A 27,275-nucleotide genomic window follows, 5' to 3' on the forward strand; every position below is an offset into this window, starting at 1 on the left:
AATCTGATATAAAGTAATTTTTTTGCCTTTAACTAATTATAAATTGAATTATGATTCTTCACATTAATAAGAAAGAATAAAAATTAAACATAACCTACGTTTGAATAATCAAATGGAAGTAAATAAATTTATTTTACAGAAACGTCATAGGAAAGATCATTTTCATAATTAGCATGAACCGGTAAATTGGAAGATAAATGTTCATAGAAATTATCACTTAAATTTTTAGATAAATGCTCATGAGAACCTACAGCTGACATGGGTTTAACCCCTACCATATCAGCCGCAATTAGTTTAAATTCATACTCGAGTAGGGTTCCAATAGGGTACACTGTACAGCACAATCATGATTATGTCCTGTATTATTGTTTTGTACAGAAATTACTTCAATACCTGGATCTTGATGTGAAGTGCCATCTCTTATCCTTCCATTACTTCTATCCACGTAGTTCGCTGCGTTGGTGGAATTTCTCCATACATTTCGTCTATTTTTAAACCTATTTTGACTATATGGTCTAACATAGGAATTATTACGATTAATTAGGTTAGGCGGATTCCCTACATAACCTTGTCTATTTTGTTCATTTTGATTGCTAGAGTATACTCGTCTTAGGTTCGGTTCATTATTATTCACACTTCGGATATTCAAATTCCGAACAGGGACCAAATGATCTGAATTATTCTTATTTTTACCCATTCCTGATTGTGTTAGATTCATAGCATGGTATTGAGTTTCGTAGCATTGTACAAGCATTAATAAATGACTGAAACTCATACACTGTGTGGAAAATAAGATCTGCTGTAATTTAAATGGAAGCAAATTGCGAATCGATGCAATTATTCTTGATTCCGATTGCAAGGGATTAACAACCTTTAATTCATTATAGACATTAATAACAAACTCTACAATAGATTTGTGCAATCGAGGATTGAAATGTTGATTTCTAAGAGTGGCATCTCTGTTTGCCAGCAAAAAGTCATTTTCGTAATTCGCGATCAATGCCGCTTTAAATTCCTCATATGTACTAATGTGATCACGTATTGCCTTAAACCATAAGGAACAAGGTGGGAGTAATACATGGGGTATTAATTTCATGTATTGTGATCGGTCGATAGACATTATATTACATTCGTCTTGGAATTTCTCTAAGAAAGAACTAGCATTTTCATTGCACTTACCACTAAATTTACTCATGGCTTTGATTTCGCTCATCTTGACACTTAGCTTTACCTTTCTTTTCTCACTCCTTGTTCTTGTGGTGTGATTGTTCCGGTCCGTAGCGTGCTGTGTCATGATACCATTTATATTTCGTTCATCAGTGATCTTCGGACAATTTTCCTCTAATATAATATCCTCCTCAGATTCCGGCGAAGGCGTATTTATATCCGGTGATTGGGGAAACTCGAAGCGATCACTGCCCAGATTATTGCGATAAATGGTGTCTCTAGCCTGTAACGTTTTAATTTCTTCCTGCATAGTAGCCAACTGGATCTTTTGATGTTTAACGGAAGATTCTATTAACGTTAAATCCTTTTTTACAGCACAGATTTCATGATTTTGATGATCGTGCTTTTCTTGACACTCATCGGCTAACCTTTTTAACTTCTCTTCAAACTGCGAGGATATGTCGTTCATCACCTGGACGATTGTATGTTTCGTATCGTCTGATTTCAATTCCATCCGTTCTATTCGTTTACTTAATTCTTCATACTGCTTGCTAGCTTCATTAAATTTCAGTTCTATCTTCTTTTCCATGGTCTGGTTAGCTTCATAGAACTTCAGTTCTATCTTCTGTTCCATGGTCTGGTTAGCTTCATAGAACTTCTGTTCCATGTTTGTGTTAGATTCATTGAGCTTCTGTTCCATGGTTTGTTTTATCTCAGTCGTCATTTGCATAATTTGTCGCTGCACAGCTAACAAAAGTCGATCCTCAGATGACAAACTTGGTGTTGCACTAATTTCACTTGGATTACTGGTATTAGATTCCTGTTGCACTATTTCACTATCCATTTTTCTTTTGATGACCTTACCGCTTCGTAATACGGTTAAGTTCGTATTCATAAATGGTAATATCCAAGTAAATTCAGCCCTACTTTCCTTCTTCGGGAACTGAATTTTCAAAAGATCCCGGGTTTGGTAAACCAAATTTTTATAACGACTCTATATAAAAGCGTCGTCAACCTGGTCCGTCTGGTAAAATATAAGTTACGAAGCGATAATAACTTTTCTTTATGCAAGAATCAACTCAGATATTCAAAGATCATTAGCCTCACCTTTATTGCTTGATATGTCTTAAATATTCCTTTTTAAAACCGTGAAATACATAAATTCACTTGACTAGGTCAACACATAACATGTACATAGCCACAACTATCCCATAATAATCTCTTACATATATTAAAAACATTCTTCTTTTCTGTTAATTTAAAATAAACATTCTACTAAGTATATTACATATTTATGAGCACTTTTTGCCCACGGTACAGGTAAATATTATACAAACTAAAGTATTTCGTTATATGTTCAGCAATCAGATTTGGGAACCTGTCTCGTCAATATTTTCTCATGCTCTGCCACATAATTGTATCTTCAAGATTTCATCAGAGGATGTTGTAACTTTTGATAAAAAATGCCTATGATGTCTATAAAACATCAAACGTTTTCATTCTTCAATACTATGTCATTAATAACAAATATTTTCTGGCTCAGTATTATTGAAGGTGTACTGCAGCGAAGTTCATTAACAATGAACATCTGTCCTTTTAGAAATCTGCAACTCATTCTCACAGTAGCATTACAAGTTGCTTGGTTCCTTCATTTTGATTTCTCCTCAGACAAACTTTTCTATACTTTTGAGCACATCATTTATCTTTATAAAGAAGATACAACCAGGTTTTACAAAAAAAAAAAAAAAAAAAAAAATCCTAATTCATTGTATGGCTTACATCCACTACTTTGAACCTGAGACAAAACCGATTTCAAAGCAGTAGAGAACACACCTCATCTTCATTCGCAAAATACTCATGTGAGATTGCTCTCTGTAAGGTGATGGTCAATGTTTTATGAAACTGGGTGCATTCTAGTGAGACAGACTCTGGCAAACGTTGATACTATTGAGACCTACTGGGACGTTTAAGTGAAAAATGCGAGATTGTCGCGAAAACCTATCTAAAATGGTTCTGATACATCAAGACAACATAAAGTCCATAGGTGTAACAACAAACTGGGAGGAAATAAAACGTTCCACCAAAGTTAGTACCCTCAAACCTTTTCTACTTCCTACTTCATAATAATAATAATAATAATAATAATAATAATAATAATAATAATAATAATAATAATAATAATCAGCATCATCAACTGCGTTCTGGTACTGTAGGTATTGGGTCTGTTAGTGATTTCCTGAACATTAGAGCTCCGGATTTATTTACAGGTTTACTAAAATCTTATGGATCGATGCAAGAATTGAGTTGCACTAAGGAGGAATCACATTGGGATATATATAGAAAATGTTTTACGCCTGTACACCTTCTTATTTTTTGGATAAATTAGAAGTTGTCCATCCCCTTCGTATAATACATCTATAAAAGTGTACGACAAGAATAACCGAAAAATTACAAAATAAAAAGTAAAAGTATCAAGTGGGATTCGAACCAGGTTTAAAAATATTACGACAGAAAAATAGACTAGATAACACGCATGGCTATCGCAACAACTAGAGAACTCTCCTTCAGTTGTATTGATAGATAACGAACTCCTTAACAACCCTTCATTTTATCAGAAACTTTTCTTTTTCGTCGAGAAGAGTGTGTGTTTTCTTTAACAAAGTTTTCTGCATTAATGTTAAGGTACTGTTTTGTACTAAAAGTATCATTATATCAAGTAACAAAACAGGAACTGAGAACTTCAAACAGCGAACTCTAAGCTGTGTTCGTAAGCCTTGTTTCTTTTTTCATTCTTTTCCCTCCTCTCACTCAGAATGCGTTGTTGCCAAAGTTACAATTTTAAGGGACTTAGAAAATTTTACTCGCGCATTTATAAATTGGAGAAGTGTACAAGATTTATTTAGAGACAAAGTTCGTTTTTTTCCTTGTGAGGGCTTTTATCATCTGCATCCTTGCTTTCAATTTTAAGTGTAAGAAAACCACTTAGTTTTGAATTTGAGAAAGCGTATTTTCGGAGAGCAACTACTGCTTATCATGAACCGTTTTCAACTGAGTACAGTACTAAATTTGTGAAACAGACATTTAGGAGGTCTCAACTATTGGAAAACTTATTATAAACTTATTATTGTGGCAACCTAATATGAAACTGAGTAAATTTAACGTCTGGTTACGACAGTGATTTACTAAGGGAACGACTTTGGCAACCTTATTTACAGGAAGGGAAGCACTTCTTGGATTTGCGTGGTATGGAGTAACTATTTCAGGGTTCAAGATAGCGGTAAACCCACTTCTCTATTTTGCGAAAACTCGTAATAGTCCGTATCAGGCCTATGATAGCCAGCCCAAAAATGTAGGGGGGCCGATCCAAACATATTATAGTTCATTTTTAAGCATTTCTGAAAATTTTTGGGCGACCGGTAAAATCTTAGGAAGGCCCGACCTCCCTAGACCGCCCATTGATACGGGCTTAGGCTGTATCACTCGCACTGAGCAGAATTTCTGCAGATATCTTTCAGGAAACCATTGAGAACCCGTTTTTTCCTTGCATAGGTTTCTTCCAGACGCAGTCTTTCCAGGGAAATTCTCATAGCTGCAATACCCACTTGCTTTTTCCTTATCTTCAACAGTTCTGGTTATATACTTGTTTTAGGATCGTGCATATACTTTATTAACTAGACAGTGAACTTTCTGCCCTGTGATGTAACTAGGGCTGTAGTCAAGAATATAAGGCAGTATACGCCGTATACTGCTTAATCCTGGTCATCAAAGCATATCTTCTGCTACAATGACTTTTGTTTCGTTTGTATTTGTTTGTTTATTCAATCACATGACTAAAGTGATAAAGTAATTATATCAATTTATTTTCAATCCTATTCTTAGCTATTAATCAAGTATATCGATCATGAGACAAAATCATTTTTTTCTGACTACTCTGCGATCAGTACAGAGAGTGTGAGAAAAAGAAAAATGGAAAGATTATATAAGCTCTGTCTCTGTTCAAGTTCATATTGATTTGATCAGCGAATATTAGTACGAAATCCTTAACTGTGATCAGGGGCGTACGCAGAGGGTGGGTCCTGGGGATCCAGATTCCCGAAATCCCGATTTTTCTGTAAATTTAGTCTAATTTTGGGGGAAATTTTTAAAAACAAATTAATATAATTTATCGTGTTAAATTTTGAAACCCCGAAATAAATTCTTGCGTACGTCCCTACTGTGATATTTGTATTTCCGCCCTATTGCTATTCACCACGACTTTCTAAATTTCTTCTTGTACATTGGGCGTGATTTTCTCAGTTTCTTCCCAAAGTGGGTTGGTTCTTTCTGTGTACCTACCCTCATTTATGTTATTAATGAAGTAGGCTTAATTTATATGAGGTATTATCAAGAAAATACCATAGAATGCGTTTAGACTATAAAATACTAACGCAGTTTTTATATTTTAACTTAATTACTAATCACGCGTTTCGCATTGTTAATTAAAAAAAAAAGTCCACTCTAGGGTCATATATCTCTTTTAAGCCAATCAAAGATGTTTACAAAATATGGTATACCCTACGAAAATTTTAGGACCACAGCACTGGATACAACTATTCTATCCTGCTCTCATTTTCAAATCCCCCCACTGCTTATATCTAGCACTTGAACCAGTTTTCATTGTAATATATATTCACCACAAAAAGGCAAACTACCAGCCAAAACTGAACAAAAGCTGCATATTGTTCCTTCTCTCGTATCACTGAATTCACTTAAAAGTAATACCACAACGATTCAAGAAGCGAAACGTAAATTTTCTGCACTTCGGTTCCGAATGAAAAGACTCTACAAATTAAACTTTCTTTGATGTGACGGTTCAAATATGATATCGCAGTTTCTTAGTTTGTCAATTTACAAAATCAATATGAAATTTTGGTGTTTCTTTAAAATTGGTCACAATAATACGATGTAAATTTGAATTGCTGCTGTTGGGTATCTGTTTCCAAGTACAATCCACAAAAAAATGTTCAAATTATACTGAACTTCCTAAACATTTGTACATTTATAAATGGTCGAATATTTATAAAGTAACTCTTGACTACGTTACCACCGTGTGTGGGGGTTTTCTCGGGGTTCTTCCGTTTCTTCTCTTTCTTTATTCCACCATTTCATTCATTTCTCATCATCACCATCTCTTTTACCGTAGCCGGCATAACCATGGGACGTAAAACTTCAAGATTTCATTTTTTAATTGACTATGTACGGCTCACAGCCTGTATACATGCACGGATCCAGGCAGTTGTGACTCCGCACTAGATAAAATAGCTCTTGCGGTACTTAATCGCGGCTTACAATGTCATATAGACGGGTCTTCCTTGACCAAATCCTGGATACGTGATCATAGTATTTAGATTTGCATTGCTCTGTCAGCCCCAGTTGTGTTTGTTTACTGTGCTGAAGGCATCTGAAATTTGGAAGTTTGTAATATTGCAGCTTCCTTAGTTTACAACACTGAATAATGAAGGTGGTATTAAAGTAGTTGTCATTGTTTTGTTATTATCAAATTAGCTACTATGTGTTTGTTAGAATAAGTTGATATCTCAACTTATTCCAAAGATAAAACATGAAAAATATGGTTAGATATTGCTATACTGCTTAAATGACGTAATTGCAGGAAATGATTGATTGCCTTTATATGCTGTAGACTACAGCATTATAGCAGTAGCTTTTCGTAGTTGTACTGTTATTACAAGTTTTTGCAATATAATACGTTTAAGCAATGTTGAAAACTTTCCAATGTTCGTTATCCCTGGAACGAGTTGAGATATCAAATTGCTATAAACATCATTATTATCTTTTAGTTTATTGAATCATTATCAATATGATTGGATGTAATACTTATCCAAGCACTTTTTCGATATAAGAACATTTGAAAGAAGTAAAATTTTCAATCACTTGTAATTTTGTTCCTATTTGTGAGATATACATCATATCACGATAATTGTATTCGCAACTAAGGAACTTCCGATGTACAGTACAGTACATTCACATGCACGTCTTAGTTGCGTTATTACGGTTTCAGAGACCTCCAAAATTTGGACGTTTACGGATGTTTGTGGTACTGTAGCGTATTTAGTTTGGAACATTGGTAATATATGTAGTATTGTAAGTTTCCATTTAACAGATAAATTTGAAATATTTAATAAAGTTAACTTGACATAGTATATTGTTTTTAAATGATAACTTCACGTAATGCTGGCAACAGCGTTAATCCAGTGATATTGCTGAGTAGCTTATATCAAACTAAGTACCCTGTAGATATTTGCAGTTCACAAAATTCCATTGATTTTTATCAATTAATTTAAAAATTACAAGAACGTTTCAAAACATGTAGGGCAGAGTTGCTTTACATGCCGGAATCGATAGGGGCCTATCTGCGCCCCGGCATCCCAAAAATAAGTTTTGTACGCACAAATGTCTCGCTCTTCAGTAAACAAAAGAAAAATAGTTTTGTTAAACTTCCGTCGGGGCTTCATGGACTTATTGGTAAAATAAGAGACAGGAAAGCAAAACTTTCTGCCTAGAGAAACAGTCATTAGGGCATTATGGCAAGAACAAGGCGATATTAAGAAAATGATATTTAACCAGCAATGTGACAAGTTCTACGATATGTGCATTAGTTATATTGAAAAGACTGCCTATTGTTCCCTCAAAAATCCTATTGAGGAGATTTTACATCGTTATCTTGACTTTATTTAACCTCGAAAGACATTGCATGGGAATAGGCTGCATCTAGATCATAATTGCAGGTTGTTTTACAAATTCGGTCATTTATATAGATGACGGCCAGTATGAAAAGCAGTATGAAGGTAATATAACCTATGAGGTCGATATGGAATTCCAGTTCAAATAATTAATTTGTGGAAGACAAATGGATACAAATTTTTAAGACATTTCATGAGAAGGACACCGATGTTTCAGCATTTTCGTATGTGGTAGAATTCGATCTTGGTCTTCCCGGCACCAACGCCTCTATGAAACGTTATGTTTTCAATTTATAAATGTATTATGAACAAAAGATAGGAAAAGAACTGATTATCGACGCGTTGAAGCATGTGTGCCAATGACTACCAATCATATCTGTTTGCAATGTGTAGAAGTTCACCAAATGAATTCAACAGTTACACGATTCAAGCAAGTAATCATACACTCGCACTCAGGGTGATGAAAACTGAGCAGAGCAGAACATCTTAATAACGTATCAATATATCAAGTTTTGTTCTTTTTGCTAAATACTTTGTTTTAGGATCTTATATCTACTAAACCAGTGAAACAAAGTGAATACAACTTTGTCCCTTGTATTCTGTGCATTTTAAGATGAAAGCACAGTGTTCCGTTTTTTCACTTTTGAAATATAGCATCCCGTATATAGCGTACTTTGAAATATACTAGCATCATCAAGTAACAAAGTAGATTATTTTGAAGACTAAAGTTTAAAGTTGTGTTCAGTATTTCAACCTTCTGGCACTAGAGGAACTCAAATTCATCACGATGCTTTCTTATCATGAGAAGGTCTTTGTGCTATAGATGCACCACGGAAATTTAGGACCAAATATGGGAAAGAACTAACCAGAAAGTAGACGAACTCCCCTGCATTTTCAACATGCTATTCGGGTATTTCTAAATGCAGGGCGTTCCAACCGCTGATTTGGTCGTGCAGGAAACTATTACCAGTGCGTGATGAAATGGCTCCATAGGTCCCCCGATATCACTCCCTGCGATTTCTTTTATGGAAACATATGAAGAACCTTGTTTTTTTTTTTTTTTTTCCTCTTCCAGTGATTGAGCAAGCAATAACCACAGTTAGACATGTTGAGCCGTGTTTACCAGGAGTTTGATTACCGTGCAGATATTTGTCTGGTCACCCACGGTTCCCACATGCAGCATTTATAACCAAATTACTATGTAAAAAATGTGGTCCCCACATTATTTATAATAAATTTTGTAAATTGTTGCAAATAAACTTTTCAGAATAGGTCTGGAGCTTATGTATCTATCACCCAGTATATAGGATATTGGGTGGTGTAGATTCTACCTCCACATGTAACGGAGAAATGTCCAATTGGAAAGCCATTTGTGTTCCAATACATTTTCTTTTTAAATAAATCACTGCACTATTCGAAATGTAGTATCGAACAACGCAACTTCATGCACTATCGTACAAATTACTACTTTTACCTGTGTTGATATTACGAATATAGGTTGTCTTTCCCGCCAGTACAACATGCGAGTTTTTGGTGTATATGATTCTGGCTCGATTCCAAATACGAGAGCATTGAACGCGTTACAATCATTCAGATTCCACCTTCAACTGTAGATTCACGTACATGGCTGCAAGGGGATGCTCAACTTAAATGAATAAAATAAATAAATAAACGAATGAGTCATGCTGTAATTTATGAATGAGAAACTGACCAAAATAAAAAAAAAAAAAAAAAAAGGGACAAAATTGATACTTGAAGACTCGCTGTAGAAAACAATGCTGCCGTGTCGTGACAAAACGCTGTAACTTTGGCGAAGAAGTTTTGCGAAAATGAGCCTTAAAGTTGTCATCCGAAAATATGATCTGTATCGTGTAGAACCAGTGTAACTAGGCAATAATGGTCAACCAATCAATTTTCACCAAATTTAATCACACAACATGCATTTACGTAACATTACATGTAACCACGTGTTTCCAAAGTCAAGATACACTATTTCTACACGATACAGATCACATTTTCGGATGAAAACTTTAAGGCTCATTTTCGCAAAACTTCTTCGCCAAAGTTACAGCGTTTTGTCACGACACGGCAGAATGCATGTGCTACCTAGAAATTGTTTCTTATTTTATTTTTTAAAAAATACGTTTAAGCTTTCGTTAGACTTTCTTACTTCGTTATATGCTAGATTTTATTTCTCAGCAATAATATTTTCTATTCTGTGACGCTTGGGCAAAATTTACTATCTTTTGTCTCTACAGTAACTATTGTTTTGGCACTTATGTTGTTTTCTACAGCGAGTCTTCATTTGTGTAAAAGGCGGGATGCCAAGTAAGAAGATGCAGGGTCCTATTAAGGGGGGCTTAGCTCCGGGCCTCCACTCAGGTCAAAATCTCAACTGGCTAGCTAAAAAGAATCATGAAGATACGATCATGGGCTACATGTTTTTTCTAGCCCCAGGCCTCCAGATGAGGTAATCCAGGCCTGAGAAGATTTGAATTACTGTCCCGTTCAAAACAGTATGTATGATCAGTCTGCATACATATAATCTCCCTTGGTGCACTTCACTGCCAGTGGTACGAAAGTGTTCAGTAATGATTTCATGCAGCAGAGCAGGAAATTCGGAGGAAGACTGTGTTTTATTGATGTTGGGTCTAGATTACATCGTCCGTGGGAAATATTTTGTTGAGATGATGGGGCAACAGCAGTACCTTACATTATTATCAGTTCTTTTGAAAATGACATGGTGGGTCACTGCATTTCTCACTATTATAGTTAAATTGAAGGGACAATATTTAGTAAAACTTAAAGCCTTAATAAAAATACTTATATATTTCAGGAGGCTCTAATAGTATTGTCTTTTCATTTAACAGTTTTTAAATTTGTTTTGGGGAAGGGGAGGGGGCATGAAGTGAACCTATTTCATACTTTATTTATACATTAATGTTCGTGGTTGTAATTTTGAGTTTATTGTCCCTTTCAGCAGCATCGCTATTTGAGATGTGGACCTAAAGCTTAATATGGGGTCCGAACCGAACTACATGAGCTTCCTTCAGGAATTGAACCCAGGTAAACCACGACAAAGTGTGCACGCTAACAGCTTAGCCACGAGGGAACTCACATTCATATTTGTATCGCATCACAAAGTTTTCTCTTGAAATGAACGTCTCTTGAAGGGTGGAGAGCTTAAATGGGGTTCGTTGTCCCCTGCTCTCCAAGTTACGGTACTGTTGAAAGTTCCCCTAGGGAAAATCTGAAATTACCACTGCAACAGTCAGATAACTTTATATCTTTGAAATTTACTTTCCTATGAAAACAAAATTCATAAAATCAATCAGTAATCAAAAGATTTACCAAGGAATTAATAATGTCAAATCTTAGCGATATACATAAAATTTTAACACGGTATCTACTTAAATTCCATAATGAAATTTCGTGACTTGTTCGTGACCTTTTGTTTCCCAAACCATAAGATTAAGTAACATTTTCAAGACCGAATTTGGGTGCGAATTGGGCCAAATTTTCATGCATGCGATAGAAGCGTGCTTTATTTGCGATTTGGTAGCGTGTAAAGCCGACTATAGACATTTTTGGTGGTAAATTTTGACCTTTTATGGAACAAAGTTAACTTATATTAGTCTATACTTATATTTGTACAGATTTTAAAGAAGTCCTGACCCAAAAGCTAAATTTCATGACTTTTTCTTGACTTTCATGACCGTTTTCTGATTTCATGACCGACAGATACTCTGTTTTAGAGATAGGTTTTAGCTAGTTCTGTAAAATATTGAATAGTCCCAATTCGAAAACTTTTCAACTTCCCATTATGATCTGTTGTACACGTACATACTTGCTTTGCATGTAATTATGATTTGTGTCTACATCTAAAATAACTGAAAAGTTAAGTAACTACGTGAGCATAAAGTGGTTTATTCAAAGGGCCCGATTACTACTACAGTATAAGAGGATTCCAACAGTCTTACTGCCCTATTCCTCCGCTTATTCGTATTATACATAAAAAAGCTTACAGAGATACTATCACACACGTGCGTAGTAATCAAGTGAAGCTGCTTGACGTAATATCCTCCACTAAATACTTTTAAAAATTCACAATTTTCTCCTGCATGTTCATATACATAGTACGCTTTCAAACGTTTTAAGTTCACCGATTACATATGATTAAAAAAAAAAAAAAAAACTTGTTTGACAACTGCAGGGTGCAATAACTGTCCTACATAGCATAAAACATGCATACCGTTGAACAACGGTGTGTGGGAGTATTTATTCTTGTAGTGATCTGTTTATGTGAATGAACTCAGTACAACATGATCAGAATTATAGAATAAAATCATATTCAACCTCTTAATTTTAAGCGTAGGCGAGTAAGGAGTAAAAAATTATGAAATTATTATACGCATAAATAAGCAAAGAAAATTACTACTTACGCTTTTTCAAGGGGCCAATTTGATCACCAAACACATTCATATATATTCTGGTCCTTTATGATCCTCGAATATTTTAAACAAAAAAAAAATATTTCTCACTTTCGAAAAATATATCACAATTTCACTTTTGTATCACAAGCAAAGCTTATTAATTTAAAAATATTCCGCGAATTTTCCAGATAGAAAAACTTCTTACATCTCAATGGTAACTCAGCCACTATATGTATTTATATTACCCGAGATTGATCTCAATTCACAAAATATTTTTCTTTGCACGTTTTGTTTATTTTTCTTCCTTTTAATAAATCCACACAATAACACTCACACTCAATCCTCTTCCAAAACACACACTACAACCTCGAAAGTTGCAGCGAAAACTACGTGCAGGTAAACCGCGCTCAAATCTGTCGACATCTAACGGCGTTTTGCTATACTATTACTTTACGTTCGCGCTGTCTCTTTCTCTAGGCCATCTTCCGACAAAGATAGCAACTTCGTCAATGTTATAAAAAGAAGAAATCAGTGACCCTGACACGTATTCTCCAGTTTCATCTTAGCGAGTCTGATGATCAAGAAAACCAAGTAACTGATTAGTTTTAGAACATAATTAAAAAGAGGATGAAGAAGAAGAACATACAACACATATGGTCAACAGTTCTCTGTTTTGTTTCACGTTCCAATTCCTGTTTTGTACTTGCTGACTTTCCTTGGATTTTACAGTGAAACAAATTATATTTACTAAACATAGATAAGTAGATACTTCAATCATCTTGCAGTATTACGAACTGTTTACTGTCGCGCCCAAAACAAGTATTAATCTAACTAAATTGGATGTTCAAAATAATACGAATAAGTTATGTACTAGAAAGCATACATTAGGAATTCTAGAAATTGTAAAATGATGTTCCCCAAAAAAAAAAAAAAAAAAAAAAATCATTTTATTATTTTCTAGTACGAAATTCTATATAAGGGAGAGTAGGGCACAATGGAACAAACAGTTATATTAGTCAATATTTGCTTTATTTCTTAGGGTATTTTCATACAAAAAAAAAATGTCTTTAAAGAACCATATTTACTCTGTATATGCTGTGCAGATTCGTTGATATAATTTAAAGTACAAGGTTAGAAGAAACAATTTTCGAAAGAGATGTTATTGTTTTATAGTAACCCAATAGAGAATCACTATAAAACAATAGATGGGGTACAATGATGTAATGGTTCTTATTTACACAAACTGCTAATTTGATATCACATTGAAGAGAAATTAATATTAGTTTATATTACAAGAAAAAGTTTTTTTTTTTAAAAAAAAAGAAATGCTTAAAAAAAAAAACAAATGTTAACAAATACGAAATCAACAGCAAGAGAGGAACAGCTAATCTATTTTCTTGAAGCGATCCCATAAAGTAAGTTTGTGAAGATTCATTCTGATCTTTTTGAGATTAATTAACACAAGTAAAATCTTCAACCAGATATCTAATGAAATTATTGTTTGCTTTGTTGTTCTTTCGTTAAAATAAAAGTTACTTCACAACAATCCTGTCCATTCTTTCATCCTATCATTGCGTTTCACGATGTTAAACTTCACAATGATGTATAATCTCCTTCACAAACATTTCTTTCAAATCTTACATCATCAAATATTTCTGGGATTGCAATAGTCAGTAAACCTGACAAAACGTCATTAACCTCACTTGAAGCAGCAATTTCAATGGAAGTTAGAATCGTCTTCAGAAGTATGTCTGCAATGTAATAATTTACCAGCACATTTATTTGATTTCTTGCTTTTTGAAGTAGCACAAGGACTACTCTTTGATTTTCGTTCGGCTACATATTTTTTTTTTTCATGTAGCATGTTCAATAATACTTCTCCCATTTCTTGCAAAAAATAGACATTTCTTTGGGTTTTCAAATGTTATCTTCGGTCATCCCCAGAATGATGCTGGTATTTGAGAACTCTGTGAACTTTTACGTGCAGATTTGCATTGTCAGTAGTTGTTCTGATAGGGAAATCACACATATGAATATCATGAGATGGTTATGTGACTTCAGAAGATTGCAAGAAGGTTAAGCATTATAAGGATTCGCGGAATTACAGGTTACTGCTGTTGATTCAGCAAAGGTTTGGAGAGGAAGATAAGTGCTTGGCATGCTAGACATCAGGAAGTCGTCTTCAGAAACATACGTATATCCCTATATACCAGAGGCGGCTTGTGGCTAAATAAATAGGTGAAGCACAGAGAACCAGGTCGTAGTGTTACGTGCAGGCCCGCAACCAGAGGGGGCAGGTCCCCCTAAACTTTTTGTAGCTCCTCCAGACCTCAATATAAAATGCTATTATTAATACAAAAAAATTGTAGGAGAATTTTAATGACTTGCCCCCCTAAGACATTCATGACCCTCCCAAACCTCTGAGGCTGGTTGCAGGCCAGGTTGGGTGGCGGTGAAACCGGCTCTTCACCCCCCAAGTTACAGGATTCCCTCCCGATTTTCCCCGTGCTGCTAGTAATCCAATAAGCATGCTATGAAACCAATCACATGATGGGGGCATAAAAGTTGTTTCCCGAGTTGTAGAGGCGTTATTGACGCCACTGACAATGTTATATCTGTAGAAGACGAAGTGGCTTTCGTTAATCTATATCTCCTTATATTTTGATACAAAAATACATTACTTTTATGATAACGATCATCGGGTTAGAATCTTTTTTCTTCCTTCAACGTTGAATCACTGTTGCTCCATCCCTTACCTACCCCCCCCCCAAAAAAAAAAAAAACTACATTCTATACGGAAATTAGATAAAACATATATACTAAACACACAGAATTAAGTTATGCATTGAATTTCTAACATAAATATTATAACATGAACTTAACTTACTTGTACAGAAGATCGATGCGACGATCCTTTCGTGTTGCATATCGTGTGATTACTTCATCATACCAAGACGGTTGTTTCATTTATTTGGACAGCAATTCTTCCTCAATTGAAATGATCGACAATGCTGACAGTCTAAGTTTCTATGCGATTCAGACAAGACAAACTTCTTTCAGCAGAAGCAGTTGTAGCTGGGATAGTCGCAATGAGAGAAAACAGTTTATATGTTTCAGGAATTATTCCAGACATTCCATCATCAACTATGCGTTCCAATAATGTTGGTAGATCTGCGTTGCGGAAAATACCCCTACTGAATACAATTTCGAGCTCAGTGCGCAAACGCAGTGTTGAAGTAGGGTCCGTATGTTGAGATCAACGAAGTCAAAGCATGAGTATTAAAAATCGCAGAGTATGCATCAAATTTACTAGAGTCAGCTAACTGAAGAAATTCTAATTTATTTAAATCTGAAAATCTGATGTCTACTTGAGTTTTTATAGTGTCAATTATTTGAAAGAAAATTTGTTTGTATTTGGCGCAGATAGTTCCTATTTCACGTTCAATGACTTTAGCCCTTTTCAAAGTAGTGCCAACTGTAGTTTCTTCTTTGGTACGCCGAATGTACTCACTAAATTTAATATCGTTCCGTAGCGCATCAAGAAACTTTACACATTCTTTAACTTCACGAATACATACTTGAATATCTGACAATTTCCTCTGAATAATGCTAAACAAACACTCAGTTTGTGCAAAAATATCTTTAAACACAAGAAAGAGATAAATTAATTCAAATTATTCTAGCTTCCTTTTGTATTCTTCAGCTTGCCGAATAGTTTTTTCATTCGTTTCTACGGACATAATTTCTGAGAACACTTTCACTAAGTTCGCTCCTTCGTTTGAAACGGTAGATATTATATAATTTTTGCGTTTGAATTCCATCTTACTTCAGTATGAGTTGGTATCCGCTTTCCTGCAACGCGTTCTAAAATTGATGTTCGTTTCGAAGATTTGTGAAAAAAGCTTGGAATTCCTTGCAGTGAGAGAAAAACAGTTTTGCTACATAAATATTTTTACAGCTCTGTTGAAGAATTACATTCAAACGATGTGCAAAGCAGTGGGTGAAAATGGCCTGAGGAGCAAATTCACGCATTCGACTCTGAGGACCATTTAATTGTCCTGATAGAACACTGGCTCCATCGTAAGTCTGTGCGACCAATTTTTGTCGGAATCTATATTTATCAAGAATATTCACCAACATACTACATATTGCTGCAGAAGACTTGTCCCCACATAGCACACTACGTCCCTGGGATGTGCCATTTTGATCCCAATCATCCCATTCGGTTCCCGGGATTATCGGGACAATCAGAAGACATCCCATGGACGTCTTGCATGGGACGTCCTGAAGGATTCCCATGTAGGATATTCACGGGACGTCCCAGATGAGACAGGAGGTCCGAGGAAAAACCAATAGACATCTCTTCGTGGTCCCGTTGAATATCCCATATCCCGGGATATTAGCGTACATCTGGATCTCCCGCGGAAATCTTGTGGATGTCCCGGGAGCACATTCGGATAATCCCGGGATGTCCCGTCGTCCGTCGCGGGCTCAGTATCGGACATCCCGTGGACGTACTTGTGCTATGTGGGGTCTTCTCCTAAGGGGACGCGGTGGCTCAGTGGTAGAGCGTTCACATCCGGTGCTTGGGGTCCCTGGTTCGATCCCAGCTCACGCCGTGTGGACTTTGTGGTGGACAAACACCGTGCTCGTGGGTTTTCTCGGGGTTCTCCCGTTTCCTCCCACTTTCTTCATTCCACCATTTCATTCATTGCTCATCATCGCCGTCTCCTTTACCTTAACTGGCATAACCGTGGGACGTAAAACTGGAAGATTTCATTTCATTTCAGTTTTGTCTTTTCCTAGGTCGCGAAATCCTAAAAAATGTTACTGAATTTCACCTTCAATATCCACAAATCGAAGGACCACAGAACATTGAGATCTACAAGCTCTATTAGTTGTTTCGTCGACTTGACATGAAAAAAATTGTGTTTTTTCAATCCTTTCTGCAATAGCCTCAGTCAGTATATCGCCTTTGCAATCAGTCAATTCATTCTGGGTTGCTTTTGACAGATTATTAAAATGACTCAGTTTTTCCCATTGAACTTTTAGTTCTTCGTTACAACTTAGCATTAACTCAAAAAATTCTTTAAAATTTCCCCGGTTCAAACAGTCATGCGATTCAGAATGCCCACGAAACGATAGTTCCTGCTTACATAAGAGACACGCCAAATCAATCAATTTCTTAAAAATTTCTGTTTTTGTGACATTATTGTTATATTCTAATCTTCTTTGCTTTTCATGCTCATTTATCTGTTCAAATATAGTTGCAGCTTGTTTGCTGATTTGTTTTAAACCGATAAAATTATTGATGTGCTCTTTCGATTTAGAATGTTTTTCTAAGCTCCGAGCCAAGTTCTTTAAATCAAAATAGCCTTCTTCACACTTAAAAGCAAGCACGGCCAACAAAACAATCTACCAACTACAATACTATCGCATAGCCACTTATGAATGCCATACCAAGATTTCTTAAAAGTTCTAGCCTTCTTACCGTCTACCTGGATCAATGATAGATCTGGAGTAGGGGGTCCATTGTTAAGAATAGCTCGTTGAGCCACTTCACTTCGCCTAGAAAATGGTATGTTTAACAACGAAACGATCACATCACAAGAACCTGTGTCTTCCATCATGTACACGTTAATTCAGCACAAGATCAACGTTCTAAACACTGTTCCAAAAAGTACCCTACACGCACAATGTCGCTCCAAAACAACTCTGCCCCAAACTCATGAAAAACACTGCACGCGTAAATTTGTTACAAACGCACAATACCGCTCGCTTGAAAACAAGATAAAACATGCAGAAAAACCCGATGTTACACCCGCTATCCGTCGATTTTCGCGCTCTTACTACGAAAATGTGTTTCACAGTATTGCCATAACTGTTAGTTTTTTTTCTATTGTCATCAACATTTTTAGCATGTTTACTAGAAATTAATATAAACTACTACAGTATATATTTTGAAACCAGATATTAAAAATTCCCTTTAAAGGAAATATACTTCCTCAATAAAACGTTCTAAAAGTTAAAATGTTGTTCATATGTAGGAAATAGCAAATGTGATTGATTACTTCTTTATAATCAAGCTTACGTAATTATTCAATTTGCTATATTGCATGTCCTTATCTGAGAACAACGGAGAGTATGACAAGTGTCCCTCCCTGGATCAAGCATGCACAGTGCGTGTCAGCGGCACATTTTCAACTGGCCTCCCTTGAAACACAGAACATTGGAGTAATTTCTAACCCAAGATTATTGCCCTTAGGTTACTCCTCTCCCCTTTCAAACTGCAAGAGGGATGTTTTCGTTGCAACTGCTTCGCTGCTGAGGAGGCCCAATCTGTTTCAGGCCGCAATACAGGATTGCAATTTTTAAAACTAAAATTATCATGCCAAAGAATATAAATTTTCGCTTCTGCCTTTAATTTTTTTTAAATTCTGTAATATTTTACAAACATTTTCTGCACTTGAGTAAATGAATTTTAAGAAGTCTGTTTTGTGTTATACATTAAATAACTTGAAATAAGATTTATTTAAAAAAAAATCCACAGTAATGTTGAGTTAATTTGGAATTTATTGCAAAAAAGTTTATTTACTTATGATCAAAAATATAGGTGAGGCCAGGCCTCACCTGACGAACCGCTAGTGCTATATACACAAGAGGTCTCGGGATGAATGAGTAACTGATTGACTGATCAATGCCCAGGCTAAAACGCTCAAGCTGCAAACTTGAAATTTGGAGAGTGAATAGAATTTCTGACTTAAGGTTGATATTTTTGGAAATTTGATGGGGAGGGGGGAGGCAGAAGTGGCAATTATTATATCAAAATTTGCATATTCCCAAAGGTTAGAGATACGAAATTTAGTACATAGACTTCTCATTTTAAATAATAAAGACACGTGTTTCAAGATTATTTAAGGGTATAGGACACATTTCTCAACGAACAAACAGCGTAATTGCAAAAGAATGGAAGAAAATGGATGGGAAGAAAAAGAAGTGGGGATTACAATTATATTGTAATAAGTAGAGCCCGAAATCAATTGTGAAATAAAAATCACAAAATGGCTGGCAAAATTGCCAAATACAATCGCAAAAATGGCAAGTAAAATGGAAAAATAGAACAAACTAGCACTTTTGAGAAAAAATAGGTACCAAAATATTTATTTAAAAACTATACTAGCCTATAATTTGTTTACAATCGAAAAAAAAGTTGGATCCCAAGAAATAAAATGTTTCATTTTGCACTTAGTAGATGTAGTTACAATTTGAAATTTCTGGAAATTTAGAAATTGCACAACCCGTAGGGAGTGACATCTAACTCCCTATCCATTCATCATTCTTCAGTAGTGATGATGACACAAAATGATACACGCAAAAACAACATCATAATTTATTCACACCCATTTCCGTTAGGAGTTTAGAAAACATTCAAAGAAATAAGAAATACTAAAATAAAGTTCTTCTATAGTACTACGCTAACAGTTTATTTTCACCTAAGAAAGTTATTTTATAGTTTTGATCTTTAAAATTATCAACAACTTCTTAAAATTTTCAAAAGAAATAATGTATCTTCTGTCAGAAAGAACTCGCTTTAGACATGAAAACGATCTTTTTACATCTACAGATGGAGATGTCATTGGAGAATACTGGAAACAAATAATTTGGGAAAGGGTTCATGTTATTGTCAACAGTTGCATCAACATCACTTTCAGTCTTGCGAAATAAGATAACGGAAGTAATGCGTTACTTGTAACTCGTTACTTTTAAGTAACGTTTCCTAGCAATGCGTTACATTTTTTCCGAAGTAACTGTAACGGTAACGCGTTAACCAATTTTTAAGTAACGTGCCTTGCTTGCGTTACTTTTTTCGCGTTACATTTCGGATGAGTAACTACTGTACAATATGTTTCTTTCCTGTAAGTGAATTTCTCAAAATGGAGCAATGGAGCATGAACTATGTCAGTGACAGTCATCGACACACAGAGAAACAGATCTTAGTGCCACTTGCTGTTTCTGGAAGATGGGTATAGTCTTAGGAAAATCACGTGTACTAATTGCAAGCTTCTGGAAGATTTTGTCAGGTTTTTTTTTTTTTTTTTTTTTTTTTTTTTTTTTTTTTTTTTTTAAGTAGAGTAGACTGAAATGGCACACACACAAACACTTGGAATCAAGCTATTGTCCAAATGTTAATAACTTGTTTACGCGTTCTCTTAATCTATATTATAAAATTGAAAGTGGCTATGTGACTCTTAATCTCTTGAACCACCCGACGGATCTCGATCGAATTTTCAATATAGATGAAGTTTGGGCCTGGGAGTGTTTTTATCTACACTTTGATTATGTAACTTAGGGGAGGGGGAGAAGGGGAAGATGGAAAAATAAATAAAACTTAATAACTCTTGAACCAAATGAGCAATCTCGATCAAATTTTCAATAGATGTGGATCGTGCCTGGGATGTTTTTTTTTTATTATTTCACTTTGACGGAGCAACATAGGGGAGGGGAAGGAGGGGGAAATAGACAAAAATCAATGTATATAAAAATAAAAATGACAATGGTAGTTGGGTAATAATTCTTGAACTACCCGGTTGATCTTAATCAAATTTTCAACATAGATGAACTTCGAACCTGGGAAGTTGTTTCTTTCATTTCACATTGACGGTAGAACTTAGGGGAAGGGAAGGGAGGAGGGAAATATATACAAAATGAAAAAAACTTAATAACTCTTGAACCACCCAACCGATCTCGATCAAACTTTGAACATAGATAAGGATCGGGCCTGGGATGTTATCGTCATTTCACTTTGACGGTGCAACGTACGGGAGGGAGCGAGACGATATATAAAAAATGAAAATAAAAGTGACTGTATTTGTGACCTCATCACTCTTAAACCACCCGATCGATCTCAATCAAATTTTCAACATAAATGAAGTTCAGACCTGGCATGGTTTTTGTCATGTCACTTTGACGGTAGAACTTAGGGAAGGGGAACGATATATAAAATAAATAAAAATTAATAACTCTTGAACCAGCCTATCGATCTCGATTAAATTTTCAACATAGATGAGGTTCGGACTTGAGATAGTTTTTGTCATATAATTTTGACGGTGCAACTTAGGGGAGGGGGAACTATTTAAAAATAATCGCAAATCTATAGTCTTCGGGGCCCCTGAGTTGAACAGTGACACTTCCGATCCTGTTTAAGTCCAAATTCAGACACGTAACTTGAGGAGGGGAGGGGAAGATACATAAAAATCATCATAAATGATAAATATTAGTGTTCAATCCATAGTTTACGGGGTCGCTAACATGAACAGTTATACATCTCCGATCCTGTTTAAATCCAAATTCAACACCGTAACTCGGGGGAGGAAGGAGATGTATAAAAGTGATCGAAAATGACCATTATCAGTGTCGAATTCATAGTTTTCGAGGTTACTTACATGAACAATGACACTTCTGATACCGTGCCTCGGAACATTGGGAGGGAAAGGTTATATATATATATATATATATATATATATATATATATATATATATATATATATATATATATATATATATATATATATAATTGAAAATGACCTATATTAGTGCCCAAGTCATAGTTTCCCGGATCGCTTTAATGAACAGTGACACTTCCGATGCCGTTTAAATATAAATTCAGCCATACAACATAGGAGAAGAGGGGGAGAAATATAAAAATGATCGAAAATAACCTATATCAGAGAGCACTTTAGTAATAGTAAAAAGTAATTGATTAATTAACGGAACATATTACTATTTTTTTTTTAAATTTAACCCAGCGAAGCGGGTAATTGATGCTAATAATATTATATTAATCTTTCTTCAATACTTATTTCTTGTATAGTGCTATTCTGTTTATACTTATGAAGATTTTAGAAGTTGCAATTTCTTCGAAAAAATGTTTCAATTGTAACAAAGTAAGTAAAAGATAAGGTTTCATTTTCTCAAGAGGTTAAATAAAGAAATGTATATTGAGTATAGGTAAAGTGGGAGGTGTAATGTATTGATTGGTTATCGTGACAATAATATAGTGATTTTCTATGATATACTGTACTCTTTCTACACTGAAAAAATTCTGTTCTCCGGAGAGCGGTATATTGTACAAATATATGGAATCCTCTTGCTTACTACAGAAATCAGTACGGAGCATACGTTATCCGTATGCTACATTGGCACTGCCCTTAGTACATCATGCCGTTGCAGAATGTATGATATCTAACAATCTTCCTTATATTACATACATATATGTATGTTACTTTCGTCAGCTATATGTTACATACCCCATAAGCAATTGTCCGCCGCACATCGTCGGGCCGATTGCTACTATGGCGGTATATAAGCGGATTTCGAGCGGGAACGAGGCGGAACATCGAGTCGGTTGAGTAACTGCAACCACTGGCGGACCGATGACGGTTTTGTCGGGGTACCCGCGAACGCGGTAGTGCGACGGATGTAGCCTTCGGACCATACGCTGATCGTGGCGGTTGACCCTGCTTACGGTCCTGTGGCGGGAACGGATCGGCTTTGCATTACCCCTAATTCTTCACTCTTCGCGTGGTGAACGTTATTTATTCTGGTTTTCATATGAAGAGAAGAAAACTCGGTAACGTCTGTTGGCCTAGGATATAAGAGCGACAGGTGGCAGCACTGTAGTCATGTAACTATTGTCAGACAGTTCGTTGGCTTACAAAACTATTTTAGTGACCGGTTACAGCTGAACATGTTACGTTATTTGTTACTTGTCAAAATGTCAAATATACTGTCTAAAGCTTTGCTCATTGCAAACAATCAACTCCAAAATTACAAGATAGTAGTTCAGATATACTTGGAAGATATTGCCTTGTACAGCCCACCCATCTCCGGATGGGAATGGAATTCTTAAAAAAAAAAAAATAACGGTGTTAAATCTTTGTATTTTAACCATGTATTGGTATAAAGGTTTTAGCGCTTAAGTGCCAATACGTTTCCAAAATTGGGAGTAGATGATTAAAGGGGGCATGAAGAGAAATTTTGGGGGGAAATCCGCCGTGGTTTGCGGTAGATCCGATTACGTCTTGCACATTGGGAAATACGTGGAGGGATTTCAGCGGCTGGGTATCGGCTAAAGGCGGGGAAACAGCGGGATTATGGCGGATACCCCACCGGCGGGACGAAGGCGTAATTAGTGTAATCGAGCAGGTGGCCCGGCGGCGGCGTCCGCCAGCGGCCCGCCATTCGCACGTCGATGGGCCTACGGCGGCCCGCTGGCGGAATGCTTATGGGGTACGTCTATTTTGTATGTGAGATCCTCACTGCCTATATTGTTTCAAACAGAAAGTACATACAGATAGAACACTTATACAGAAAGTATTATAAAACACGCGTTTTCAGTTATACGTTTGCTGTACATTAAGTCCAAAAACTACAGGATTTACAAATGTCACATACGATTTTACGCACGCCACATGCATTTTTTTCTTAGTGTAGATAAATAGGTTTTAAATTAATCAAAGAAACGTCAAATATTGGGTGTAAACAATATTGTAAACTATTTTACAGTATATGATTATCCTTTTAAATCAAAATTAAGAATCATGGTTAATATAAATAGTTCTTCCTTACTTTTCAATTTTTTTTTTTTTTTTTTTATTTCTCAACAAACATGTTTACATTATGCTGCAGCAACTACAAATAGTACAACACACACACACTGTTAAAAAAAATTTACGCTTTTGGTACGCGTAAACTGCAACGACTTTTGATCACTTCTTTTACATGTTTATATGCGTGCAACAGGAGTGCAAATTGTGTACAAGACATGTGAAAAATGTGTGGAAACTTCCGAGGGTACAAGTCGTGCACATTTCTCACACGTTTTGTATACAATTCGCATTCCTCCTGTTGTACACATATACAGTATATATATGTAAAAAAAAAAAAAGTGATCAAAAAATCGTTGCAGATTATACGTACAAAAAGTTAACATTTTTTTACAGTGCAGTATAACATTTCAATATTAGCGCATTGTTTATATATAAAGAGAGAGAGAGAGAGACTATTACTCTGGATATGCTTATGGGTGACATAATTAACGATATACTGTAAGGAGTTAATATGAATAAACTGTGATTGATGAGCAGCATAGGCGCCGAGTTTGGGGGGGGGCAGGGCACTTTTGGCCCCCCCAATATTTAAAGGTGGGGTCCTCACCCTCCAATATAATTCAGTTGAGGAAGAATTAACAAAGAGGAGCAAGAATTTCTGTCGTAAATTTCGTCTTGCCTTTAATTCAATATTAGTAACAGCCTTCTTATTCGATAGAAAGCGCCGCTTTCGAAACGGTGTTTAATAGAGCACTGAAGCTTCAACCAACACTATAGCAACACCGATATGACAAGTGAAGATCAATGTGGTGCAGCGAAGTTCCCAGAATTTGAACTTGAATTTGTTTTAATGCCTTTAGACAAATTTGACTTAGTTTACGAATTTCGCAGCTGAGCGAATGCAGCGGACAGAGATCTGGGAGTAAGAGACCTTTATCAAGCAGTTGATAGCAGAGTTGGCGTGGGTCAATGAAAACTTGACCCACGACCCACTGACCCACCTCTCACAGTGACACACCACCCACCGTGACTCACCACCCACCATGAACCACTCTCATCCACTGTGACCTACTCTGACTCACAGAATCCATCGTCATCAACTCTGAACACGATCTACGGCCTCTTCTGTACTGACTAGAGTTTCCGCTTGTAATAAAACAAGACTGAAATTGTCACTAATCGGAGTTTGAATTTCTAGTCAATCGTTCAAGCACTACTCTGTTACAATAACTGTGGAACTGACCTTTACGATATAATATGGTAAAGTGTTTGTCAGTGAGGAAATTGAAACAGTCCGAGGTGGGGAGAAATTAGTGTGTGCCTAAAATATACTTGTACTAAGACAGTATTCTTGCAAGTGTTAATTTCTGAACGCATTCCAAAAGAAACTTCTATTCGCAGGAAAATACCCCTGTACAATATGGAAAAGGTTATGGTTTCTCAGTTCACAGTATTTTTCTCACAAAAGACTTGAAAGATCAGTTTTCATAGTGTATAAAGGTGCTCGGGTACTATGTGAGAGCATCTCCATAAAGTATGCTCATAATTGTAGTTTGTGTAATCACTAAAACACCACGTTAAATTTAAGTTACAAATATGCATAATTCCAATTATTATGAATATTTATTCAAAGTAGTTTACCTAAGGCAAAGAAGAGACTTACTAAAAATTAGGTACAAAGTTGAATAACACAAATAAGCTATTAATAATACAAGTATACATTTTTCTTAACTCGTAATTTTCCACCTTAAAACAAATCTGAAATCGGGTTTATTTCTTGTTGGCAACTTTTTCGTGGTAAATCATCCGCAGCGAAATGATGTCCATCCTTCAGCCAAGAAATAACTAGCTCGTGTACTTTGAGCTTGTCTAGTGTTGGACCATTAACATTCATGAACAAGTTAGACAATGTTTGAGCACTTAGTCTATTTATAATATGAGTCATCTGTAAATTCATAAGGGGAAATCCCCGTTCGCACTCTGTCGTGGAAATTGATAATACTTCTACCCGATTTCTGCAACTCCTCATCGACAATCTGCTTGTTAGACTTAAGCCTGATAACGATTTTTCTTGGTCAGCTTTGAAATACTCAGCAAGAAGTATCATCTCTCTATCACCATACAACATCTTTTCCATATCGACCATGTCAGTTGGCAATGTCGACTTATGGAGAACAGAAACTTTATCTACCACGCCTTCGATAGGGAATCTTGTGAATAAATTATCAATTAAAGCCTGATAAACTGATGATTTCTTATTTGTTTATAAATTTAATTTTTCTAATTACATATGAAGGTTTGATGCCATTACCAAGTTCCCTCCTCCGTCTAGAAAGCGAAAGGGAACGAGGTTCCTGGAAAGTGTTCAGAGGTGAATGGGAATTTCCCTCCTCTTCCCCTTCAACTACCACACTGATGTTTGCCATGTGCCAAATTACGAGGAATTTCAATTATCATAGTATAATTATTTCCTTGTTGAATTATCGATACTTTTCAGTGGAAAAAAGGATGAAATTTGAAAGTTCCAAATCAAGGTAAGTAGACCAACGTCAAGGGGGGGGGGGGAGTGTAAAATTATCCATATAATTATGCGTAAATTTAAACTTAAAATTTAAGTGCAATTAAGCTTACAGTACAAATTTTATGCCTATTTTTCTCACAACTTTATGGGTTGATTGTCCTGTGCTGTAAGCGCTCCATATAATAAACATAAGCTTCAGCAATTATTATAGTAGAAAGCAATGGATATATGAAGCCAAGCACTGTAGTTTTGGTTTCTGATTTTTTTTTTTTCTTTCTTAAATAACATCGATGATTTTTACAAACTAACTTAGTGTCAATTTTCCATATATAGAAAGTGCCCCTCCTCCCATAAAGGAGAATTTTAAAAAAAGGGTAGGACACATTCTGTTTATTTTCAATAAAGATTTAATACACTGAATTTCAGCTCCGTGACTTTAACGGCGTACGAGATACTTTTTATTTTCCGCAAAAATTTGGATCCTCACTACCTCCTTAGGATATTATGTATTATAATGAAAGCAATATAACATCCCAGTTTGGATTAAGGCCAAAATATACACCAAAAGTAATTTCATTTGACTTTGCAATTTGAACGTGTTGATCAGGCACACGGTTACATTCAATTTTTTATATAATAATTTATATATTACAGTGATTAAAAATGTATTTTTTTCAGTAGTTAGCTCCTCTAAAAGCTCACAGGTCTCGAAAGCCAAGTAGTAGTATACATGATTACGATTACATTGCTATGATTACAATTAAAAATATCAATATTCAAAAGTGCCTGAAGTTCTTTTTTTCAC

At 35.6% G+C, this 27,275-nt stretch overlaps 1 protein-coding gene across 2 annotated transcripts in view; it reads right to left on the reverse strand.

Annotated features, from left to right (window-relative positions):
* Positions 1–12,774, reverse strand: part of LOC145694886 (uncharacterized) — a 593,410-nt gene extending 580,636 nt beyond the window's left edge. Inside the window, exon 1 of one of the 2 annotated variants that reach the window (XM_081771600.1) lies at positions 12,350–12,774. The gene's annotated coding sequence lies outside the window, so the exon portion shown is untranslated. The remainder of the gene's footprint in view (positions 1–12,349) is intronic. The other variant, XM_081771602.1, reaches the window with a different exon arrangement.
* Between the last annotated feature and the right edge of the window lie 14,501 nt (positions 12,775–27,275).

The sequence above is a fragment of the Thermobia domestica genome, chromosome 9, assembly GCF_964235325.1.
Source record: "Thermobia domestica chromosome 9, izTheDome1.hap1.1, whole genome shotgun sequence".
Lineage (NCBI taxonomy): Eukaryota > Metazoa > Arthropoda > Insecta > Zygentoma > Lepismatidae > Thermobia > Thermobia domestica.